Raw genomic sequence first — 17,859 nt, 5'->3', positions numbered from 1 at the left:
GTCTGTCCTGTGCCCCGTGTTTAAGAAGAACACCCCTGCCCCTCTTTCTTTATTATTTTTTAAGAAGAACAGGAAGAACAATTGAAGATGTGTCTCACATCACGATGGGCCCTTCCTGGAGGCACTCAAGGCTGCAGTCACCCGCTGCTGGAGCTCTCTGGGTTTGAAAATGACCCAACTCTTCCCAAGAACATTCTAGAGATGGCAGTCCTAAATTCTCTGATGTCCAGGCCTTGCTTTATGAACCACTATATCTTAAACAAGTCCTGGGGAGTGTGCTGATGTGTGGTGGTCTGCAAGGCGCTAACTCAAACTGATTTCTGCAGGAGAACAAATATAGCAGCTTATTTTTCACCCAGAGACACAGGACAATGAAATTATTTTTTCTTTAAGACATATGCACAGCACCAAATTGTTTGCATTGAATTCCCCAACAAAATTCCAGCCCACTTCTTCACAGAACTTAAAAGGACAATTTCACTTCATTTGTAAATAGAAACAAATGAAAATCAGGACAGCTAAAACACACCTGAAGAATGAAAGAACTGCCAAAGGTATCAACACCCTCGGTCTCAAACTGTACCACAGGGCTCTCGTAATAAAAACAGCAAGGTACTGGCAAAAAAGCTGACATATAAATCAATGGAGTAAAACCAAAGAACCAGAAATAAGTCCACACATCTATAGATACCTGGATGTTTATAAAGAAGCTAGAAATACACACTGGAAAAACTGCAGCATATTCAGTAAGTGGTGCTGGTTAAACTGGAAGGCTGCATGAAGAAGAAACAAACAGAACTGTATTTATATCACCCTGCATGAAACTCTACTCCAAAGGGATCAAAGACCTCAACATAAGGCCAGATACACTGAATGTGACAGGTGAGAAAAGTCTCATTGGCCCGGGAAATACCTGTCTGAACAGGACACTGAGAGCATGGGCACTAGAACAGCACTCAATGAACGGTAACCCCGGAAACAGATGAGCTTCTGTTAGGCAGATGAAGCCTTCATTCAGACAAAGCAGCAGGGAAAAGATTTTTACCAACTACATATCCAATAGAAAGCCAATCTCTAAATTTTATGTATTAAAAAAACAACCCAATTAAAAATGGGATGCAGACACAGACAACTCTCAAAAGGAGGAAATTCAAATGAGGAGAAACATTGAAAAGAAATATTCAACATCCTTAGTCACCAAGAAAATGCATATCAAAACTTCTTAGAGATTTTTATCTTAACACTGGTTAAAATGCTGAGACTGAGAGGGGTTAAACAATTACCCAGCCCTGCGGATGGAAGGAGGAGAGTAGAAGCCCCTGGCTAGTGTGGTTCTCAGGCTGCATCGCCACCACACTGATCCCAGCCCTCACGCTCACACCATCCTCTTCTGATGGGTCCATAGCAGCACAGCAGTGATAAAAATCATACTTGAGATAAAGTCAACAAACATAACCTCAAAGACCAACTACTCTAATATCCCTCACTCGGGAAAGTTACAAGATTGAGAGTGGGTGTTTCAAAGGGCTCACTACATATCCCGTTATAATCTTAGGAATTCTTATATTCATATACAGGTAGAAAAACTCACACTTATATGTGGGACCCCTGTGAACTGTCAGCAGCAGACCTGAAAACCTGCTCTCTGAAATCCCCCAATGTTCTCTGAGTGAAAGATTGGCATGGTGGATGATGGCTGTCTTCTTTCTAATGTGGCCATGGAGAGGATGGACAGGATTCACCTATTCACTGGCCGGCAGTTTTTGGTGTGAGCTTCCTGGTTCACATGCATGAAGGTGCCTCCCCTGGCTGTATACATATTAGCTACTTCATAACTGTGTAATTTTGCTACTGTTATGAATCATAAGGTAAATATCCAATATGCAACCCCCCAAAGAGGTCATGAGCGCCACTGGTCTACACACATCTGCACCCTTCTCCCTCCTTAAACAGCTACTCTTAGTTCTCAGCCCACCTTCTCTAAGCACAAATGCACCTGCCCACAATTCGGTCCCCTCTGGAGAAGAGGGAATGAAGTTGGACCCAGGTCGTTACTGGCAAGCTTTCATTCTTTATGTGAGGTTGGCGCGGCAGGAGCAAGGGCACTGGCTGTGCAGCAGATTCCTAACTAGTAGCCTAAACATCCCCTTTGAACAGATCTTTAGGCTGCTCTGCTTGGACTTCCTCTTAGGGAGCACACTCCTTGGTGAAGGTTCTCAGCGACAGTGCCATAGCAGGAAGGCAGAATGGAGGGGCTTGTTTGGCAGTCTGGAGACGTTCCCCTTGGGCAGAGTAGAGATCTGATCAGCCATAGCAGGGCGGACTCTGAAGTGGGTTCCCAGATAGCATGCCTGGCTTTGTCAACCTTTAGTGACAGTCAGAAGTAGGTTCGTCATGACACAGAAAGGAACGCACATTGACTCTTACTGAAAATACCAGGAAGATGCAGGTTCATCCCATACATTAAAGTCCTCACGGCTTTATTTTCAGTTGTCTTTGTCGTAAAGCATTTGGCTCCTCATTTGGTCCCCAGGGTAACTAAAGGCAGGAAGGAAGCTTGGTGGATGCAAAACTTTCAAGTACACAGGGAAAATTCACACCTACTGCAGGTGGCCCTGGCATGTTCGGTGGCATCCCTTCATGTCTGCCCAGTACCTTCCCCTTCTCCAGCTCTCCCACAAAAACTGCCTGCCCTGTTGCCGTCTCCAGAAGGCCTTCTGAGCCAGGCATGGGCTACGCCCCTTAGGACCTCACTGGGACTCCTCTGCATCAAGCAACACAAAGTCCAACCAAATTAGCACTGGAAGGAAAACTAAAGGGGAGGCATACAGACCACACAGACGCGAGGGCCTCTTAAGATGTGTGCTGGGTCTAGCCTATCCCTCATCTTCTGCTTCTGCCTCTCCCCGTGCTCCATCCTCAGTCGGATGCCCCATGTATAGGCTGGGTGGCCCCGTTCACTCCACCTTGCTTGTTTCTTAGCAAGCACAGGCAGAAGGAATACTTCCTCATAGATTCCTCTATAAAACCCGTCATAGGCTTCCTGGCTTGGGATGCTGGCCTGTCCCTTGGTGATCTACTGGTCAGCATGGAGTAGAGCAGTGTTTGACATGGGTTAGGTGGCCAGGAGTTAACTCTTTTACTGATTAGGTATAATTACATGAGGATGGATGAATGTGCAAACCCTCTGGGAAACTGTGGTCAACGCTGCCAGAGTTCAACCTCAGATCCAGAGAGGCAGCCTGAGGAAGGTCTAGGAAGGGAAGCCTATAGGGTAACGAATGACTGCCAGGAAGGAGGTGCCAGGACTTGGCCTGTGTGGTGTTCAGGGGCTCCCAGGTAATCAGGGGTTGAGAAAGAAGGAGCCGAGAGATGCGGTGTAAGAGATGGGGGATATCAGGTCTGCAGCTAGGCTCACAGCATTTTAATTGCTCAGCTCTGGTGGCCTCTTGGACACTGTCAGAGAGAGGAAGTACCATAGATGAGGCGACAATATGCATATCCAGCAAGAGCATCCAGGTCAAGGAGGGCCTTGCATGCCACACTTCCAGGCACGTTTAAGGAAAGCATGTTGAGATGGCCAGAGCAGTTGGTCTCAACACACCTGCCTCTTACTTGCTCACTCGAGGTACCCCAGAGTCATTCTGATGACTCCCTGAATGACCAGCTAAAGAGAAGCTCTACAGAGCCTGGCACATGGCATACACCAAGAAACACTGGTGTTTCTTCTTTTCCTTGGAGTCTAAGAGGGAGGAGCAGGTGATGCAAACATTCACAGCTGTCTGTTACAAGCCCGGGGCTCAGCAGGTGGATGCAAAGTGACACCAGGAACAAAGGGGCGGGACACTACTGCCTACCATACTGCATTATAGCGCCTCTCATCACAACTGAAAAACAAGCCGCACACTGGGGCCGGACAGGCATCCCGCTCTGGTCTCCTTCTATCGTAGCTCAGCATAACTGAAGAAGCAAGACCCATGCTGGGGCCGGGTAGGCATTCAGTTCTTGTCACTTGGAATCTGGTGAAAGACTCAGAGCTTTGCAACATTTTCAAATTCTTTCAAAATCCACAAAGCTCAGGGCTGAAAATGCTCACAGGAAATCTCTTTCCCATGTCTACAGTGAATATGGCTCTCTTTAAGGGATCCTCTTAGCCATGTCTACTTCTTCACAGGAACAAGTGAGTCAGGAGCAGAAGGTTAGAATCATGCCACACAGACAGTGAACGCCGACACTTGTGGAGGAACGTAATTCCCAACAGAGCATTTTTTGTAGATGCTTTAACATCGGCCACAGTAGTTCTCTTTGTGTGCTGCGAGAAAAGAGGAGCCATTTGGAAGCTGGATGCACCCAGAGCCCACCATTAGGGACCAACCATCCCTTGGCCTGCAGATTTCTATCTAGCTGGCTCTGGGCAAGTCACCCTGCCTCCAGAGACTCCGTTTTCATGTCTCTTCACCCACAGAGAGGAGGAGACCCAAACGCGAAGGTTGTTAGGAGCCCGAGCGAGATACTGCAGTTTGATAATGGATTAAAAGCCTTGGCATGCTTGATGAAGGAAGGGAAGGGGGAAGGAGAGCTGTAAGTCTTCAGGTAGTGCCAGATCCAACGTCACAGAAATCTCTTATAGCTTGGATTAGTTAACAAAAAGTTTATCAACACCGTGCAAAAGAGATTACTGCCGTTATCATGATACAGATGGGTATGTGGGCCACACACGACTCCCAATTCTGTCCTGTTTCTGCTTTCCAACTGAGCACTGGCTAATGTTTGCTGACCATGACAAACGACCACGTCTGCCATCACGAAGCCACAGGGGAGTAATAAAAGCTGGGTGTGGAAAGCCTCAGTGGTTCTTACGGTGGCCAGACTTCACAAGGTTCAGAAATGGGGACTCGGAACAAGGTAAATATTAACTCTCCGGAAACTTCAAAGCTGGTCATGGATAAGGAGACGCAAAAGCAATGAGGACAGCAAGAAACTATTATCATGGGATCTGGGTAGGAGCACCAGTACTGAGAAATGAGTACAGCCATCCTTACCTCGCAAGCACCCTGTCTCATTCTATTACCAGGAAACAAATGCCTTCCCCTTTCCCCAGACTTGATCAGAAAAATGTTCGCACAAATTCATAAGGCTCAAACAATGAGTTCATAAGACTGTAGGTGGGGTTTCTTTCTTCCCACAGGGGCTGGATTATCAGTCACCACCATCTCTTCTGGGATGACAGGGTCAGGCAGAGGGCTCATATCTGTCAGAGGCATCTGCTAGAGAGGGGTCAGTTTTTTTTTTATTTTTTCAATTTGTTATAAAAACTTTTCCTGGAAATACCACGAGCACCTAGTTCATTGACGGTTGCCAAGTCTCTTAGCATGTTGCCTCAATTTTATAGAATGCATTTAATTAGCAAGGGGTTTGCAAACAAACTTCACTAGCGACAGAAGGCAAACATTGAGGGGATGGTCACCAGCTATGGCTGAGGTCACTTCTCAAGTCCCTCTGTAATCAGCACTCTGTATCCTCACCACAGCCATCAACACCCGATGTCTGTGGGCCCCAGTTCCCACCCGGAATCACCATTATAAGAAGGATACTGTGGGCTACTTGAGCAAAATAACAACAGACCTGAATCTGAACACCTGAGCTTTCTCCTAAAGATCGACCACAAAGCAAGTCGGGAATGCTGGGAGGGAAGTGGCTGGCAGGTGGGTGGGTCCCAGCTCCAGCTTTGAGAACAGGACAACTTAATTTTAATACAAACACTCCGAGACTCGGCTGAGAACTGAAGCGGAATTAACTTATGGCTGACGCCCTGGGGAGGGCAGCAGGCTCCATGCAAATCTGCCACAGGTTCAGATCCCTCCTAGAGATGCAGCCACCTCCTCTGGGGGTTCTATTAGGAGGGATCTATGGCAACCTGAAGGCTTGGACCAGGCACATTCTGTTTCCTGCTGAGTCCAGCCAGGCAGAGGGAAGGGCGAAAGGGCTTCCTGAAATTCTGGTATTCCACTGGCCATGACTGGACTGTGTCACATGTCCACGCTTGAACCAATCAGAGGGCCTGGCCCAGACTGGACTGCATCACATGCCCACCCTTGAACCAATCAGTGGGCAGGGAATTGTGATTCTCCCTTCAGCCTTGAGTCACAATCTCCTTCAAAGTTAACATCTAGAAACTGAGAATGACAAGGAAGTCCCTCTGGGAACCCTTTCCAGAAGGTGGAGAGTAGGTTCCAGGCAACAAAATGACAGCCATTCACTGTGGGGATGGGGGTGGAGGACCAGGCATGCAGACAGACACGATGCACGAACAGACGAGGGCCACACCTGTGCTAGGGCAGAGAAATAAGACTCCACCATGCACCGTGTTCCATGTCACCTTGAGCTTTGAGCCTCGGTTTCCCATTTGTGTAGGGAGGAGGTATTGTAAATATGGCAACCCCACCAGCCTGCACAATGACACATGCCCCTTAAAGGCCCAACTACCCCAGTCACTCCTCTGTTGTTCCTTCTTTCCATTTCAGTCTGCCTGTCTGTCTGTCTCATGTCCCCACTCTGAGATAGCCTCTCACTCTCTCCCAACCCAACAAACCTCTTGCATTAGATCTGGTGTGTGGTGTGATCTCTTAACAGGTCACGTTTGCCAGGCCTGCCAAAAGTCTCTTTCCCGCCACTTTATTCTAAGAGGAGGGAAAGCCAAATTGGTGGATCTTCATTGGCTATGAGCCTCCATTTCTGCAGTTTCCCCATCAGGGAAGTCAACCAACCAAGGCCTGGAAACCCCCGGAGAACATCTATTCTGAATACCTACCAAGTTCTTCTTGTGATAGTTTCCTGAGTGATAGGTTACAATCATGAGATGTGTACAGGCCACACTTAGTCCCTGTCATGAGTAGATGCTTCACAGTACTTTAGAAGAGGTGTGTGGTTCATATGCACACACTACCCACACAACACGAGGGGCTGGAGCATTTCCGGGGCAACCCCATGTAATTAGAAAGGGACACCTGTGTATATCAGAGTCAGCAGGACCCAGTTCTGTGGCTGACCCCTGTTCAGAGGGCACCAGGACCCAGTTCTGTGGCTGACCCCTGTTCAGAGGGGCTCTGTGTTCACAGAGGGCAGTGCCTTTGGGAGTCTGGACGGGAGCAATATCACTCTTTACCTCACAGATTCAGGCTAGGCAGCAGTCCATTTCCCTCCTCAAAGGCGATGAATGTAGTAAGGTAGTCCCCCACCCCCGAAAGCGCCCTGGAGACACACAGGTGCACACCTCCCTGAGTCAGGGTCTTGGTTCATCAGTATGTGCTCTGAGCAGCCGCTCCTGGTGGGCCCCCAGTGTTGGGATGGCCCCAAAGTCACTGCAGGGGGGGCTGGGATGCCAAATCCATTTTCTTTTAAGTAGCTGATATTGTAACTAATCCTTAAGAAACCTCCACTTGTTAAATTTTGAATATATATATGTATACATACACACACACACACACACACACACACACACACACACATATATGAAGCCTACAGTTGTCCACAGAATCTATGTAAACCTTCCCTCTCTGGAGGTTGGGGGTAACTTGGAGAAACAGGATGATTGGGATAAAGGAAGGTTGGATAGGGGAGCACCGAAGCACAATTCTTAGTTAAGGGAGCCACCTTAGGGTTGGCAAGACTTGAACCTAGAGTGGCTCCCAGGAGCCCAAGGCGATGTCCCCAGTTAGTCCCTTGGGCAGCTGAGGATAGGAAACCTGAAATGACCCTATCCTATAGAAATACTGACGAATATCTTGCATACCACCATAGAACCTTCATCTGGTGATGGATGAAGATAGAGACAGAGACCCACACTGGAGCACTGGACTGAGCTCCCAAGGTCCCAATGAGGAGCAGAAGGAGGGAGAACATGAGCAAGGAAGTCAGGACCACAAGGGGTGCACCCACCCACTGAGACAGTGGGGCTGATCTATTGGGAGCTCACCAAGGCCAGCTGGACTGTGACTGAAAAAGCATGGGATAAAACCAGACTCTCTGAACATGGCGAACAATGAGAGCTGATGAGAAGCCAAAGGACAATGGCACGGGGTTTTGATCCTACTTCATGTTCTGGCTTTGTGGGAGCCTAGCCAGTTTGGATGTTCACCTTCCTAGACATGGACGGAGGAGGGAAGACCTTGGACTTTCCACAGGGCAGGGAACCCTGACTGCTCTTTGGACTGGAGAGAGAGAGGGGGAGAGGAGTGGGGGGAGGGAGAGAAGGGTGGGAGGAGGGGGAGGGAAATGAGAGGCTGGGAGGAGGCTGAAACTTTTTTTTTCCTTTTCTCAATAAAAAGAAAAAGAAAAAAGAAAAAAACATTCCCTCTCTTTGCAATGAATGTTTGTAAGCCCCGGGCTTTCTTCTACACATCAAACAAGACAGTTTATCATCACAGGTGGACTATGGAAGCAGATGTGTGAACCCAGCTGCTTCCCACTAAAGCAGACCCTGAGATTTACATACATGTCAAAGCAATGCCAAAAATTGGGACTTCTTTTTTATTTTTGAAAGTAGGGTTCTAGTTCATAAACTATATCATGTATATAGTGGCCAGATGTTCCCGCTGCTTTGTCTAAAACAACGAGTAAGCATTTTAAATTCCATATCTAATATAGAAGACACCAATAAGATATAGTCGAATAAATGAGAGCTCTTTTGAACGTTCTGTGCATTTAAAGGATCGTAGAGGGCCCTGAGGCCAAGTAGTTCTGGCCCCAAATTCAGTTACTTAGATTCCCAGGGCAGCCCAAGCTAGCAGACCAGCTTTTGCAGCAAGTGAGAACACATTGCAAAACACTCCCAATGACTTTATAGCCAAATCTGCTCTATAAAACCCAAAGAAAGGAGGACGATTCAACGAGTTCCCTGCTGAAAATTTGTTCATGCTCATTACTCCCACATCTGCTAAGTTTGGGCCTTTGAGGTTGCCGGGAGTATGTTAAGTGTGTGACGCTCCTTTTGACCACCACAAGATGGCAGTGTTGCACAGAAAATAGCCGATGCTGCTGGGCTAAGTGAGCCCTATCTGTCTTCCTTCCTTCCTTCCTTCCTTCCTTCCTTCCTTCCTTCCTTCCTTCCTTCCTTCTTTCCTTCCTATCTTTCTATCTATCATTTATTTTGGATAGGATAGAAACGAGGGTTTGGCGCGCACACACACACACACACACACACACACACACACACACACACACACCTGTATTAGGCTGACTTTACTTTTGCTCCTGAAGAACTCCAAGCTCAGGAACAAAAACAGTGCTATTCGCACGAAGATACACTTTTTGGTGTCAGTCCAGGGGACAGAAGGCCTATCTCAGACTCCGTTTGTCCTCTATAGCAGGGACTCCTAACTTCAGCTGCACATTAGAAATAATAGGAAGAACTAAAATTAGATCACTGGGCCTTATATCAAGCGGCTAAATGTAGATAGCTTAGATTTTCTGTTCTTTCTTTCTGGACCTTACACATGCTAGGCCAGGACTGTATCAACAAACTGACTCTCCTAAATGTGGATTTCTGAGGGTGAGATCCAAGCATGTTTTCTGATAGTTTCTTATGCTCCTCAGGAAATTTCAGTGTGCAGACAAGAGTGAGAGCCGCAGTATTGCACATTGTCCCCACCAGCTGGCCCTAAGTGGGTGGGGGTGGGGAGCATGGAATTAGCTTAGGTCGACCCCCCCCACGCCAAACCCTGGGGCTTCTGTTTTCAATGGATTTCCATGAAAGACACTGTGCACACGTGAAGGTCTGGGAAGGAAGCCCAGAGTCTAAGTGAGGACCCAAAGCCTCGGAAACAGAACCACAGGGAGGCCAGGCAGAATGGACATCTCGAATGGCTGGATTCCCCTCCCATATCATGACCCAAGTCTGCCACCCCCCCCACCCCCCCACACAGTGCTCCGGAATCACGGGGAGTGCTGAAATAAAAGATGCTGGATCCTTTAGGTTAAGGCGACTGAACGCATTTGTTGTTGTTTGCTTTTCTTCCCAGAGTAAGTCTCATCTGCATAAAGGGGCAAAGTCATCATCCTGCCCCTCCCAACCAACTCAGCTGATGCTCAGCTCTCTGATAAATCCACATGGTTAGAGTCTGACATGAAATAATAGCCAGTAAATCCCGGTTTCCTGAGAACATCCAGCTAGTTCCAATCCATTCGTAGAGCGTCCCTGTTCCGTTTTTATGGCTGTGGATGCGTGGCAGGAAGATGGATGGCCACAGCCATTACCGTGCCTGTCATTTTCACTAGCTAGGCTCTGCTCATCTTCATCTACCCTTGACTCCCGAGAGAAGCCTGGTTATGTCTGTCATGTGCAGTTTCCAAAGAACCTCCTGAGGAGAAAATAGACAGCTTTCCTGGCCCCCATCATCCAAGCATCTCTCTTTCACCTCCTTCATTACATCAATGGCTCTGCAAATGAAGACAACGCCTCAGCTCGGTGAAGGTCAACGGGTCAATATCCTGCTGAAGTCTAAAGATGACACAGAGAAGCCGCACACCCCAAGACGAAGAGCCCCGCCACAATGCCCAGTTGAGGACCCACCCAAGAGGGGCTGTGGCATCAGCACACACTAAGGGATGTTGGGTTTCTGAAGCCAGGTAACTTTGCACACAATACCACGATAACCACACCAACACCGGGAGTGAAAACAGTGCTCAGGGCTGGCCTCTTACCACAGTCTCCTCTCCCACACTCCCTCACTTCTCTCTCTCTCTCTCTTGTCTGATATCTGTCTGGAGGCTGGCCCTGGATGATGGTAGCCCTGCTCTCTGCAGTCTGCCCCAGAACTTGGGCTGGGTTTGGCTAATGGGAAGTACAGGCAGAAGTCAGGTGTGTGTGTGGGGGGGAGAAATTGGGAGTTAGGAATGAAGCAGTGATTGGGGTGCAAACCTCTTGGGGGTTTCCCATGCCAGCTCCCATGAACCTTCCCTATTCCCGCTGCCACACCTGCACCCTTGAGCATGTGGTGGTGACCCATTTCTGTCTTGATAACCCAAGGGAAAGTTTCCCAGTTAAACAAATTCTCTGGCGACTTCTGGACCTCTGCTACCTGTAGGGGTCCTGCTGGGGCCATGAAATGAGTTACGAATTCACTTTTCAGTTCTGGCTGATTCAGGCAGGAGCCTAGTGGAATAATGGATACACCTCAGGGATCTTAACTCTGAGGAGTCCAGGCAAAGGGTGGATTAAGACGTCATGTTCTGTCTGAGTCTTCCAGAGGTTTGGGAAACACATGGCCAGTCTCCTGTTCTGTAAAGCAAAGGGTCAGGTCAGAGGCCAGGTCCCTTCTCCTTGGGCTCTAGCTTCTGTTGCTGCAGGATGCTCACAGCCAGATTTCGGCCCCTGGAGGGAAGAGCTTGCCCAGGGAAGGACTGGGAAGCCCTGACCTAGCTCTGGCTGTATCTGAGATGTATAGATCCACACAGGGAATTTGGCTCAGTTTGTTACACCTCAGCTCTTTGCTTGCAAGTGAGCACTCCGGGGTGTGCTGGGATTTAGAACCAGAACTTACTGACATAAAAGTTTCATGTGGCTGTCAAGAGGCATCTACAGCACAGCTTCCCCAATCCTGCCTGCACGGATCCTTCTTGGGCTCCATAAAGACTAGTCAGAGCCCCACAGAGGCCTGACCCCTTGGCCTATGGTTCTGACTGTTGGTTGCATTTCTGACTCCCTCGCTGGAAGGCCCAGGATGCTGGTATTCCAGGGTCACAGCTTGAGAAACACTGATGTTAACAGTTACCTAGGATACAGTGGACTAAGTTCACATAAAGACTATGTGCCGGTCTCTGGGGGTGGTTCTGAGGCAAGAGGTGAATCCTAGCAGATATAACAGAGAGAGGTGACTGTGCTGAACCCCAAGAAAGCCTGAAGATCACAGGATGGGGGAAGCATTTCAGGCTGAGGGAACAAAGAAAGGAAGGTGATGTGGGGCAGAGAGGGAGGCCAGAGGCAGAAGAAGCAAGGGCAGGGTGGCACCAGACTGCAGAGCATGATGGGCATTTCCTTACCCCCTGAACCCTCACCACCTCCTACCTGGCTTCCACACCAGGCCACACTATGGCTCATACTTCTCTCTGGACAGTCGGTTAGACCCCGTCTCCCCAGGCATCCTTCTCTTTCTGTGGAGATATGCCCCATCAGCACGAGCAGTTTAGAATTGGAGAGGCTGGACCTCTGCCAGGACCTATCAGCCTCCAAAGGCCAGGAGATGGTAGATTAGTGTCCCTGCCCAGTCCCTTTAAGAACTAGCACGGCTCCTCACAAGACACAGAAAACCAAAGGACAGACTCAGCGATGCTCATTCCTTCTAAACTCTCTCCTCGGCTATTTTACTTTCTCTAACCTGATCTTTCCCGCCTTCTCCCTTGGGCGCCACTAGACATGTTGAATCTTTGCTGGGGGTCTAGGCTCAGACCAGTAGCCAAAATCATCCTAAGTCATTTGAACTTTGTCCTGCTGAAAAAACAAAAACAAAGCAAAACAAACAAACACAAAAACACAAAAAACCTAGGACAGCACTTCTGAGCAGTGTCCGGGGGACATGAGTCCATTTTGTGGGACCCTGGATTGAGAGAAAAGCACTCTGGATGACCGACCCCCATCAGCTCCACAGGCTTCTGTTGCTCCTCAGAGCGGAGCAAGCCTTGCGCCACATGGTAACTACCCACCGGCCAGGGACAATGCAGATAAAGCTATCTGGATGAGATGCTGGATCACAGAGAAGCAAGGATCACTTGGTATGCGAGTGGGCAGCCAGAAAGTAGACAGTTTCTCAAACGAAAATAAAGCCCTGCTCTCTGAAAGCGGGTCCTCCATGAAGACAGGTGTCCTAGGGAGGCAGAAGAAAGTCTGCTGGCCTGGGCCCTATGGTGGGTAGGAGAGTAGAAACCCAAGAGGCTTTGTTGCCTGAGGCAGGGAAGAAGGGTGACTAAGGTACTGGTCCTACAGCAGCTAGAGCAGCAGTTCTTGACCTGTGGGTCACAACCCCTGTTTTGCATATGTTTTGCATATCAGATATTTACATTACAATTCATAGTGGTAACAGAATTTCAGTTATGAAGTAGCGAAGAAAATAATTCCATGGTAGGGGTCACTGCAACTGTAGTAAAGGGTCGCATCATTAGGTAGGTTGGGAACTGAGCGGTCAGGGAGAGGGGACGAAGTGCAAACGGGGCTGGGAGTCTCTGGGGATGTGGTAGGAGTACCAGGAAGGCAAGGGCAAACTCATCCCCATCTTCAGGGTGCTCTTCCCCACTCTGTGGTCTTTTCTGCTTGGTGCTGCAATGACCCTTTTCCAGTTCTAAACCTTCTAGAAGTACTGAGAGCACAAGTCCTGTACGAACAATCTGGAGGAAGGGGATGAGAGAAGAGGGGTACTGTGAGCAGGAGGGAGGGGTGGGGAGGACAGGGTGCTGTGAGCAGGAGGGAAGGGTGGGGGAGAAGGGGTACTGTGAGCAGGAGGAGGGGTACTGTGAGCAGGAGGGAGGGGTGGGGAGGACAGGGTGCTGTGAGCAGGAGGGAAGGGTGGGGGAGAAGGAGTACTGTGAGCAGGAGGAGGGGTTAGTAGGAGGGGTACTGTGAACAGGAGGAGGGGTGAGGGTAGAGGGGTGGGGAGGAGGGGAACTGTGAGCAGGAGGGAGGGGGTGGGGAGGACAGGGTACTGTGAACAGGAGGAGGGGTGAGGGTGGAGGGGTTCGGAGGAGGGGTACTGTGAGCAAGAGGGAGGGGTGGGGAGGAGGGTTACTGTGAGCAAGAGGGAAGGGGTGAGGTGGGGGAGAAGGGGTTCTGTGAGCAAGAGGGAGAGTTGGAAGGCAGGGAATTGGATCAGTTCAGCAAGTGCAGCAGCCAGGACAGAGAGAGCTTTCCCTGGCTTTAGTGTGACGAGTGTACCTAAGACACGGTGAGCTTTTTATTCTTGTTTCAGTCTTTGAATGGATATTGCACATGCAATGGTTCAAAGGTCAAAGGGCTTCAGACAGGAGCAAGGAAAGGAAGACTCTCTTCCCACACTCACCCTTTCAGCGACACCTGCTTCCCCTCCAAAAGTCAATGGGGTCCGCTCTTTCAGCTTCATGATTTGACAAGAAATAAACACGTAAAGATCAGTGTTTCCTAATTTACACAAATGAAACATGAAGGACACGAGCTGCACTTCCCTTCTCTGCACTGGCTCTCCTCGTCCTGGGGCCGCCTGCCATGCCTGATATGGTGTGGCTGCCGTGGGATTCACGAAGGCTGTTTTCTGACATTTACTACTACCAGCAGCGGTGAAACAAATGAACCAGACATAAGTGGGGCTGACCATCCAAGAGCGGTGAACTGAACAAGTAAGCATAGTGCTGAGTACCATGAAAGGAACACGGACAGGAATGAGCATGATGTCAGTGGAGCTAAGCGCTCCCACAACAACGAGGGAACAAAAACGATAGGACCCCGGCTTTGTACCCTGGATCCAAGACTTTGAATTCGGGAGTGCTTTGCTTCAGGTTTTTGGATTAGAGATGAAAACTGCTACAAACATCTTGGGTAGACGATATTCAACCTGTACATTATTAAAAGTGCTTTTCCTGCCTCATGGGTACGCACCGTCTTCCCCTGTCAAATCAGGTGCCGTTTGCTCCATCCGTCTATCTCCCGTTAATACACACGCGCTTGCCATGTTATTTATTTGATTTGGTGGGAGGCATCTGGGAGAAGGGTTGGTCCTTATAGCTAGAAACAGTAATGCGTTCTCAAAATCAGGCCATGGAGAGACTAGGTGGTTTTTAGCATCCACGGAGAGGATGGTGGACACATCCAAGGGGTTGCTTAGAGCAATAAGGGCAAAGGGACGTGATGAGGTCCAGTTGCTCCACAGAATTGCAATGCCCTGAGTGTGAGCTGGGGAAGCCTGTGCTCACCTCTTCGTCCTGCCACTGTGCACGGCGCAGCTGGAATCAGGCAGGCACCGAGAACCCAGCCTGTGAATCTGGCAAAGCTGCTCAGTCTCAACTGGGAAACCGTTTCATGTGTGTGTAATCTGGGTGCAGAATCCCAGTGTTATTCACAGACCGCCCATCACACCACTTTTCTAAAGACCAGTAGATAATCTACGTGTGGTATAAATTCTAAAATACATCTCACACGAGTGATTGCACTAGGCTGACCATGTTAATTAAATGCACTGAATGCGGGGGGGGGGCACAATAAACCACGGTTTTAAAAGAATCGTGATGTTTAAACACAGAATCATAGCATTTACCTGCTTGCAGGGGGTGAACCCTTACAGCTTTATTCCCTCTGCGGGCTCCCCATCCCCCCCACCGCATCTGCAGTTACTAACAACCTGGACAGGAAGTAAATCTGGACACCGCTCAAATCTGATGGCAGAGGTAATGTATCTCATTCTTCCAATTAGCACTGTTAATGCTTTTGGATCTGCCAACAGCATGATCTTTTCTAGATTTACTTGGGAAAAAAAATCAATAAAATAAACGGGTGAGGAACATTTGAGCACTGTGGAATGGGCATGCTGGATTTGAGCAAGGCCGGGAAGTCAATTCATCCCATTCATTAAAACCTTTAAGGCATGCCATTAACTGAAGCAGACGAGTACCTCAGGCTCCACTCTGTCAATCCACTCAAGTTCCCACTAGCTCCTCTCCAGTCCCTGCAGCCATGGCAACAGGCCCGTGCCCTGCCCGGAAGGAACAACAGGATCTCTAGCCAGACGGAAGCTTTTCCTAATCACGCTCATCAATACAGGTCACGGAGAAAAGGTTAGATAGATTTTTATCAATACAGGTCATGGAGAAAAGGTTAGATAGATTCTTATCAAGTTGGGTCACAAGCTACTAGCAAAGTGAGCGGCCAGCAGCAAGTGACTGGACCTACTGTCCAGAGTATTTCCCAAGAAAGCCAACCACATAATTAGTGTCCCAGAAAATGCACACTGTTGACAACTGTCCATCATATCTCTTACTGAGTATGGACTTCTTTGAACATCCACTTTCCTTCCTCACCAGCCACCTCCCTAAAGTAAAGGACCACTGTCTGGCTCACTCAATCTGATTATTAATTAGATTACTCATTTCCCTAGGCCCTAGAGTCTAGGGGAAAGTGTGCTGGCTAGATTTATGTCAACTAAACAAACTATAGTTATCTGAGATGAGCAAACCTTGATTGAGAAATTGCCTCCAGAAGATCAGGCTGTGGGTCAACCTATAGAGTATTTTCTTAATTAGTGATTGATGTCAGAGGGCCCAGCCCATGGTGGGTGGTGCCATTCCTGGGCTGGTGGTCCCTGGTCCTGTAAGAAAGAAGGCGGAGCAAGCCACTTGGAGCAAGCCAGTAAGCAGCACCCCTCCATGGCCTCTGCATCAGCTCCTGCTTTCAGGTTCCTGCCCTGTTTGAGTGCCTGTCCTGACTTCCTTGGACAATGAAAAGCAATGTGGAAGTGGAAGTCAAATAAACCCTTTCCTTTCCAATCTGCTTTTTGGTCATGGTGTTTTAAAGCAGTAATACAAACCCTAACTAAGACAGAGGGCACGGCCTGCCACACCAGTTTTCTGCTCAAAATAACGCCCAGAAATAGAGCTTTTGTCGACGGAACTTCCTTGCTGGTTTCCACTGCAGGACCTGTTTTCTGTAACAGACTGCATTTTCAGCATCGCTGCTCTCCAATTTAGAAATATAAACACCACTTCGGAGACTTACTTTACAATTCATCTTCTGATTTATTGTGGGTGAGAAGGTCAGCTTCCAGATTTTCTATTCTAAATTGCTTCTGAACAGATTTTACAAACAGACTAAGGACTAGCTTTCCTCTGGACCAGAACAAACTCTGAAAGTTGGGTCTCTCTCTCTCTCCCTTCCTCCCTCCTTCCCTTCTTTCCCCTCCCCTCCCTTTCTCCATCCTCCACTAGTCTATTAAAATGTAAACAGTCAGCAGTCCCAAAATTTCCCAAGTCAATTATTTGCAGAAGACTACACAGGTGTTGGGGAGACATTAGAGTTTTAAAAATAAAAGGGCAAATGATGTTTTCATGGGCCAGCTGCTCAAGGGATGTGAGGCTGGGGAGCAACCCTCCTTTGCTCTGAGGCTCAATTAGCAAATCAATTACCATCACACCCTGGCTGCCAACAGGCTGGCTGTTCTCTCTAGCCATCCCAGAGCTTGGTGAGGTTCCCTCACTGACGGCCAGGCCTTCAACTCAACCGAAGCCTCCACTGGTTCCTACCAGTGCTGGCACCGGGGGCTCACCTGAGTTTAATTACGGATTAACAACCACCCAAAGAAGCAGCATCCCATCTTGCCCTCCTGTATCCCTTGCTGACCCAGCCCTGGCCCACTCTAGAAGCTGGGCTTGGCTTAGCCACCATGGCTGCCGATTGTGTGGCAGGCTGTCACTCTCAGTGGGGAATAAATATGACCAGGCAAAGCAGATGGTCACTGAAGGGGCACATCCCCAAAGTCTGCTGGGCAGCTGGGGTGGCACCTTTCAAATAAGTAGCAGGTTACTGGAGAGGAAAATGGTGTCCACTTCTCCATATCCTGCGACCACCACAACACAGCCAACTTGCACACTCACCCAGCTCAGGGCTTTTCTGATAGCAGTGAAGTGCTGTGACTTTCCTGGGGGGAAGGTCAGCCTAACTAAGCTTCCCAGAGACCTGCAGTCATGATGATGAAGGCTTCCGTGTCTGTCAGTAACTCTCCACCTAGGTTAACCCACCTTCAAAAGCTGACCGGTAAGCCTCCTGCCCCTGCTTGCTCACACATCCCTAGGCCAGACAAACATAAATACCAGGCATTTGACCTGCTTTGTGGCCTGAGACGGCCAGCAGGC

The 17,859-nt window shown here is 48.8% G+C and overlaps 1 protein-coding gene across 1 annotated transcript in view; it reads right to left on the bottom strand.

The window, feature by feature from the left end:
* The window catches only part of Chn2 (chimerin 2), a 279,816-nt gene that overhangs the window by 70,553 nt on the left and 191,404 nt on the right, over window positions 1-17,859 (bottom strand). The window lies entirely within an intron of this gene.

The sequence above is a fragment of the Microtus ochrogaster genome, linkage group LG3 (genome assembly GCF_000317375.1).
Source record: "Microtus ochrogaster isolate Prairie Vole_2 linkage group LG3, MicOch1.0, whole genome shotgun sequence".
NCBI lineage: Eukaryota > Metazoa > Chordata > Mammalia > Rodentia > Cricetidae > Microtus > Microtus ochrogaster.
Note: the sequence above shows the minus strand (reverse complement) of the source record. Positions and strands in the feature narration are given on the sequence as shown.